At 42.1% G+C, this 7,878-nt stretch overlaps 1 pseudogene; it reads right to left on the bottom strand.

Moving 5' to 3' along the window:
* Positions 1–1,917: 1,917 nt before the first annotated feature.
* Positions 1,918–6,071, bottom strand: LOC148036084 (thiamine pyrophosphokinase 3 pseudogene; annotated as a pseudogene).
* Positions 6,072–7,878: the final 1,807 nt, after the last annotated feature.

Here is a 7,878-nt window from a genome sequence, read left to right as displayed (position 1 = left end):
CACATAAGAAGTATGCGCAGCCATGTCATCCACTAATTTCTTCATTCCATCTTTCCCAAAGTTGGTAGCATGCGGAGCTCCTGTTTCAGTCAACCAGATCTTACCATCTTGTCCCCAAAATACCAAATTCTTCCTCCTTGCATCCTGAAAAGATTCACAATCCCTGCAATGCTGATGGTCCGTACTATCACACCAAATATATATTCGATATCTCCTAGGTGCACTAGGAGCACTCCTAGGTGCAGTAGGAGTACTAGAAGAAATAGTATACGCAGTCGAAGCAAACTGATCTTTCAAATTTCCCACCAATTTTTCCTTAACTGACTCTAGTGTCAAATCCGTTATGCCTTTGATTATGTCATCAAGAGAGGAAGGCACGGATGGAGCGGATGGTTTTGGAGCAGAAGGAGTCGGCATCGGTCTTGGAACAGGAGGAACAGGAGGAGTAGAAATAGTAGGCACTGGCATAGGCCAAGAAACTGGCTTAGGAAGAGAAGAAATAACAGGGATAGAAGCAGGCATAGGAGCAGAAGACGGCATCGGTGTCATAGATCCATTCTGTAGGCGGGTCTTCCATAGCCTCCTCTTGGTCAAAGTCGAGACTGCATCCTGGGCATCTTGCCAATCCGTTTTAAGACCCATATGCTTCGTGCGATCCTCAAGAAGCTCTCCTAATTCTTCCTGAAGAGCAGGATCTACAGCTTGCAAGAAAAGCTCAACTTTCTCAACATCCAATGCTCTTTGTTCAATGGCATCAAGTTGACTATACCTCTCTTCAAATTCTCGTATCAACTCTGAAGCAGCTAGAACTTTGTTTGGCATGTAGACCCACTCTCGGAATGACTGCCATGTAGCCATCCCAAAGTCCTTCTTAAAATCTTGCCAATGCGAATTTTGAATAAAAAGATCAGTCACTTTTGCCCTCAGGGCGGGTGTCTCAATTGCTTCAATCGCCTTAGTCGTGTTGATTGCATTCTCCTGCTCCGAATATAGTTGCCTTTGCTGAGACAACTGTTGTTGATACAATTGCTGCTGCTGCTGCATATACAACAGTGTCTGCTGATTTTGAAGCTGCATATACATAGATATATTCTGTAAAATCTGCTTTAAATCATCCGTTGAAGTACTTGAAGCAGCATCAATGATGAAGCTGAAGTAGAGGACAAAGCAGGAATCGTAGAAGAGGCTGAAACTGATGCTGAAGTATCTCCCATCCTGAAATTTATGTGACGCTTTCACGTCGGGTTCACCAAAGATGTCGAAGAGTTTTCGAAAGCAAAGTCGCAACCACAGAGGACCTGTTAGAAAATCTCATCGACTCGTCCTTGCATCTCGCAATACTACCATCATCAATCCTACTTGAAGGAATTACTCTGTAATCTGTGCGTCGAAGAATACCAGAGCGGCAACTCAAGAAAGGTAGTCCAAAAAGCATTCTTGAACGACGGATGGAGAAAACAACTCCATCAAATTTCAACCAGGGGTGTGAAAGCCTCAATTGTGGCATCAGAACAAGATCTCAGCCTTCAATTTTAATCTGTAAAAGTGCGTAACCTGCAACCTCCATAGCCCTTCATAGAGAGTACACTACGCAGGGGCTCAAATTGTTCTTGTAGCAGCATTTCAGTAATGAATAAGTTTGATGGATGAAGTAACTGTATAAGTGCTTCGAATAGATTTCAATGGATTTCTGCGCCTCCATAGCCTTTCCCCAGAGAGCATTCCACTCTGTTCCATGTAGCAGTTGCCTACTTTTTCCGTGCCTTTTTTCCCCCCAAAAAGCCTCCTTTTGAAAATAGCCATCGGTGGCTTTATTTTTTTCTTTCCCCAGGAATTAGATCCTTCCACAATAGGCCCTCAAAAATCGGCCCTTTTTTTTATATCAGAAAATCGGCTCAACTCTTTTGGCAGGCCGCTCTATAGGTCCTGCTGGCAAAGGTCCCCTTTTTTACCAGAAAAAGCAATAGTGTTTCGAAGTTGATCATAGAGTTGCTGTAGCTCTATTGTCCAGATCAAATCAGTATCTGCTTGTACAGTCACTCTGTTGCTCTCAGGAATCTTTGATGTACTGATAATGCCACCGAAATGTGAAGAACACTTATCTATATTCCACTTCAAACCGGTTCTAGAGATGTTAGACGGACCAGTTAATGGAATTAAACCACAATGAGGACCTTCAACTGATGTTATTTCTGGTAATGTGTCATTCAATTACCACAAGCATTTCCAAAGATCTATGGTATCCTGATTCCCTGAGTTGTTCAGGACTTTCGTGCCTAGCCCAGCATAGAACTCCTTCACCTCAGGTCGAATAGAATCCAAGTCTCCTTTTATCACTTCAGGTTTGTACCGTTTACGAACTTCAAATGCATCCTCAGATGGCAGAAAATCAAGGGCACCATCATAAATCCGATTTGCTCCCCCATCTACGCATATTTAAAAACATGCTTTATCCCATAAAAACCGTGTCAATAAAGGCAGTTGATGGTTCAGCACTACAAGTGCAAATGTCAAACTAGGCTGCTCTTGGTTCAGAAAAGCACTAGAAAGAAAAGTGGAACTATGGCCCATTGTTGGAATGGAGACTATACTGACACAAGATTTCAAACTGCACAAAAATTTGCCAACATCCAAGGATAGGCCTTCTTCTTGCATCTCCCTGAAACAGTTGAGCACATCCTCACTGAGCCCATATTTAGAGTATCCAGCAGTTATAGCAGGCACATTGAATGTATCAAACATTATTTGTGTCATCTTCTCTTTATTAGCCTTGGGATTCAGTGGCGCTTCTATGAGGAGGACTGCTTGCTCTTCCTTAATGACCTCTATTGTAGCCCTTTACTTTTCAACTGCAGAAACCTCCATTGCAAGATCCAAGGTAGATGGTAATCGATCTTCTAGTGCTTCTGAAACTGATCCAAACTTCCTAAACATATCCATCACTATGCTTCCAAACTTCTCTCCACTATACTTGCACGCAGAAAAAAAAATGTAAACACAACAACTAAGTATGTACAAAGTAACAATTCCCACACACACAACTTTTTGGTGGATTCCACACCTTGGATGCGCAGCAATACGACATCCACCCCCTCTAATCCTGTGCATCCTCCAGATGGGCCAACTACCCATGATCATTATCATCAAGATCCACGAACAGATCAATCTCTTCATTGTGTATTTCCGGTACTTCAACAAGATTATCTGTCATATCATCTGTCTCTTCTACTGGAGTTTCTTCTCGTTGCTCTTCTCTTGCAAATTCTTCCAATGCATAATCCTCATCATCTCTTTTCTTGAAAATCTTGCTTCCTTTTCCTACAATACGCACTCTAAGCACTTTCCCATCCAATTTTGTCAGCTCATATGTTTCATTATCAAAGACATGTCTGACTATGTACGGCCCAAACCATCTTTTCACCATCTTCCGAAGTGCAATATGCTGATTTTCAAGGCTGCTATCAAAGACTAATACCCAGTCTCCCTCTTCTATTGCTCTAGGCCGCAAGCAATGCCTAGTGTCAAATCTGTCCTTATTTCTTAGTCTAACAACCTTCAACCTGTCAATAGCTAGCTGAATATCCTCTCGTCTTCTCTCCAATTGTCGGATCTGAAGCGCTAAGAGCTCCTCTCTCGTCAAATCCTCCTACCAAGGTAAAACTGACCAAGTCAAAGCACAAGTCTCAGTCGGCATAACCGGTTTCTGACCATACATCAACTCTGTGGGCATATATCCGGTGATAACACTATGAGTCGTACGATCAGCCCACAAAGCAAATGGTAGAAGTCTCGGCCATTCTCCAATCCGTCCTCTGCATGCTTTGGCTAATGCTTTCACTATCGGCGGATGTCCTCTTTCACTCTTCCTATTTCCCTCTGGATTGTATGCTGTGGTTAGAGCCAACTTGATTCCTAGTTGAGAGAAAAACTCCCTAGCTTCATCTACATCCAATTCACCGCGATCTGCAGTGATCTTACCCACACAGCCATACCTGCAGAAAATTTCTTCCAATAAGAACTTACATACTGCACTAGTGGTCTTCGTTCTCAAAGGTCTGCCCTCAACATGATTGGTAAGATCCTCTCTAGCCAAAACAATATATCTCATCTGCCATAGACCCATAGGCAAAGTAATCAAGTTAACTACCCACTTATAATGAATGCATAGCAGATAGGTCGGATGAAGTTCATCTCGATGACGCACTACCGAATACATCTGGCAGTCTCTGCAAGTCTCTACAAAGTGAGAAACATCTCTATATATGCCTTTCCACCAATATTTCTCCTTGATTTTCTCATAAGTTGCCCACACTCCTCTATTACCAGCCCAAGGACTCTCATGAAACTCCCTTATCACTTGTAATTGTGTCTCTTTATCGCAAACAACCCACAAGGGTAATCCACCTCTTTTCTTTAGATGCTTCCAAAGAAATCCGTCCTTGAGAAAATAACCATAGGCTTTTCTTCTGATCTTCTTGAACTCTTCATCTGTCCATTCATCTCTTTTGCTTAGTGTACTAAGGTACTTGCCAATCTGCAACCAATCTCCAACATAGAGTTCTTCTATGAAAGCCACAATATCATAGACATGGCAAACATGATCAACCATAGCCGGCTGAAATTTCTGCATCATCCTCTTCTGCAAGTAGTGTCTCCTCATCATCATATATGGCTCTAGATAGCATATCTGCCACTGCATTATCCTTTCCTGCTATATGTTTAAATTCTCGATTTAATGACTTAATGTATGTAATCCATCTCAACATAGCTATATCCGGAGTAGAGCAACTCGTAATCATACCTATCAATGGCAAGCAATATGTCTCTACCACAACTGAGGCTCCAATAAAGTACTCCTTGTCACATTTGAGAGCCGTAACAATTCCCAGTAATTCCCTCTTGATTTGTAGATACCTCCTTTGTCTCTCGTTTAGGACTTTCGCCCCAAACTGAATAGCATACCTGTTTCCATCTGCATCATCTTGACCCACAGCCCAACCTATGCCAATTGGACTAGTGTCAACTGTCAATACAATAGGCCTTCCACAATTATAATCTGCTTTCCTGAGAGTAGGAGCAATCTGCAATAACTTCTTCAATTTCCGCATGGCTCTAGTGTGGCTCTCATCCCAATAAAATTTATGCCCCTTTTGAAGGAGCTGATATAAACAATCTGCTATGTGTGCAAAATGGGGTATCCAAATCATATAAAACACACAAGCTCCAATGAATCTCCGTACCTCTAAAGTGGTAGAACAATACTCCGTAATCTTGCCTATAGCATCCACCTTCTCAGGTGAGGGTTTCCTGCCATAATACCCACACATATGTCCAACAATAACAACCTCATTTACTCCAAAAATAGATTTTTGCCCTAATAGTGTCAAGTTCACTTCTTCTAACCTGGCCAAAATCTTTTCACAAGCTGAAATATGATCAGCCACAAAGTATCTGCATCCCTGCTCATTTAAACTCTCATTCTTCTCTTCTTCTACACACCCCTTAATGGGCACATCATCCAAGAAAGGCATGGTAAGCTGAGGTATGTAATCACGAAGGACCTTATGCATGGCATTCATCATATGCGCAACAGAATTAGTGGCACCTTGAGGCAAGGTACACATCCTGACAAGCCCCATAAGGGTTCTCATAGTGGTTATGTCCCTACTTTCCAAAGCCAGCTGAAACTGATCATATCCCGAATACAAATAACCTAAAGAATAGATGGCATGTCCAGCAAATGCTTCTGCAAACTCATTCACAACTGGACCTATACCAACATTCCTAATAGTAACTCTGTTTACTGGTTGCATGTCCTATATAAATCGGAGAGTACCATTCTTCTTTGGAACCGTAAACCACTTATTTGAGTATGGTGTAGATGAAGGCTCTAGGATTCCCATCTTGATTTTCTCATTCAACAAGTCAATTAGCTTTGGCAGGTGTGCCTTAGGCACTGGCATAGGTCGAAGGTTCCATGGAATATGAGGAATAGTAAAGATGACCATAGGAGCAACAATACCTGGATTCACACATCCAATCTCTTCCGGGAAAAGCAAATCCCCTTCCATGTCGCTCAAGCATCTCCTGAAAGCATTGCTTCTTTGTGGGTAGCAAGAAATCACCATTTCCAATTTTTAATTCAGCAAGAGTCTCTGCTGAAAATTTATGGCCTATATGCTCTGGATTCCTCAAAATTGGTTGTTTGGCAGCCCTCTCTATTTGCTGATCACTGTTAAGTGGAAGCGGTACCGGCTTCACCTTCTTATCCACAGTCTTGTATTTCGTGTCAACCGTGGCTTCATTATGATCCTCTGCAATACTCAAACCTTGTTGTAAATCAATAATTCTGCACTCCAGTGTGACTGAATATCCTCAACCCTCTGCTCTATGGACTGCATAGGAACAACCCTAAACTCTGGATGCTGAAATATTTTAGCAGTAAACTCTGTTGGCTGAAAGTTTTCAGCCCTCTGTGTCTCTATAAGCTGATCATAATCAGCTGGAAACTCTGTTTGCTGAATTTCTTCAGTACTCGATACTTTTTGCTGAGTCACCTCAGCCTCTGACTCTATTTGTGACACAAAATCTGCAATTTCATGAAACATGTCCAGGGATTGCACTAATACATTACTGTGACAACTCTGCATATCAATTTTCAGCATATTTTCCATCTCTGTCATCGTATCTACACAAATCATACTATTATACATCCCATCTATATGCTCATCATCCTCTAAAATACCTGCATTTTTCAAATTTTTCTCCTTCCTGCATATGTACTGCCTGGCAGCTCTAGGCAACTTAAAAGTCTTCTGATAACTCATCGAACTGTTTGCTGAAATTCCAACAAAATTGGAGGAGAAAGCACTGCTGCCAGGAGGTGAGAACTCCAATTTCCTCTGCTCTGTACCACCGTCGTCTCGCGAAACAGTGGTACCTAATGAAAACCCAAATCTCTCACAGTGGGCAAAGGTGCATCTCTAGGAGTATCCCTATTTCTAACATGGTTCACACACATAGTCATAAACTGAACTGCTCTCATGCCATCTTTACTGCGAATCCGTGCATAAGCAGAACCATCATCCATTACTTTTGTTTCCATGCGCATCTCTATGATGAATGGCTGTCCAAGAATTATGGAATAAGAGCATGAATCCTGCACAAAGAAATGGAAATCCTCCTCTACATCTCCAATAGAAACCGTGACACTGGGACAGGCAGCATACAAATCACCTGCAGTGTTGTTGGCGGCTCTCATATGCCACCCATGCTCTACATCCATAGGTCATCTATTACTTTCATAAACTCCACGAACTATGAGATTAATCTCTGAACCACGATCCACCAAAGCAACATAAGGCACCTGTTTCTCTCCAATTTTTACCATCGTTTATGTAGTTTCCCTAGCCCAATGACTCCACGGAAAGTGACTACGCGGTATCAAGACAGGCTCATCAGTTTCAGTATAATGCATTGGCTGAACCCTCTTCTCTATCTGTGGAAAAATAGAAACATTCTCAACCATAACCTCATCCTCATCCTCATCTAACTCCCCAATCAAAACTCCTTGTGTATCAGTAGTAGGCAATGCATGTCTTTTCCTCTTTAGGACTTCTTGGAATTGATCTTGAAACTCTCTTTTCGAGATGCCCGAAACCTCAGAAATAGTAAAAGTCACCTCACTGCCAAGTATCTTGTCATTAAAGATTTTCTTCATGTTCGTAGATGTCTATCGGAGATCAATCTAAACCCTGGTTGCTTTCTCTCTCTAGGCTCTTGCCTCTTTTCTTTCTTTTGAGCATCTTCCATCTGTCATTCTGGCCCTGGTCTCAAAGACGGTTCTGCAGTAGGTGGAGTAACAAACTCACCCCCTCT

The sequence above is a fragment of the Lygodium microphyllum genome, chromosome 5, assembly GCF_053477565.2.
Source record: "Lygodium microphyllum isolate KBCC chromosome 5, Lygodium_microphyllum_v1.1.10, whole genome shotgun sequence".
In the NCBI taxonomy this organism is placed as follows: Eukaryota; Viridiplantae; Streptophyta; class Polypodiopsida; order Schizaeales; family Lygodiaceae; genus Lygodium; species Lygodium microphyllum.
The sequence above is the reverse complement of the archived record's forward strand: the minus strand, read 5'-3'. Positions and strand labels throughout refer to the sequence as shown.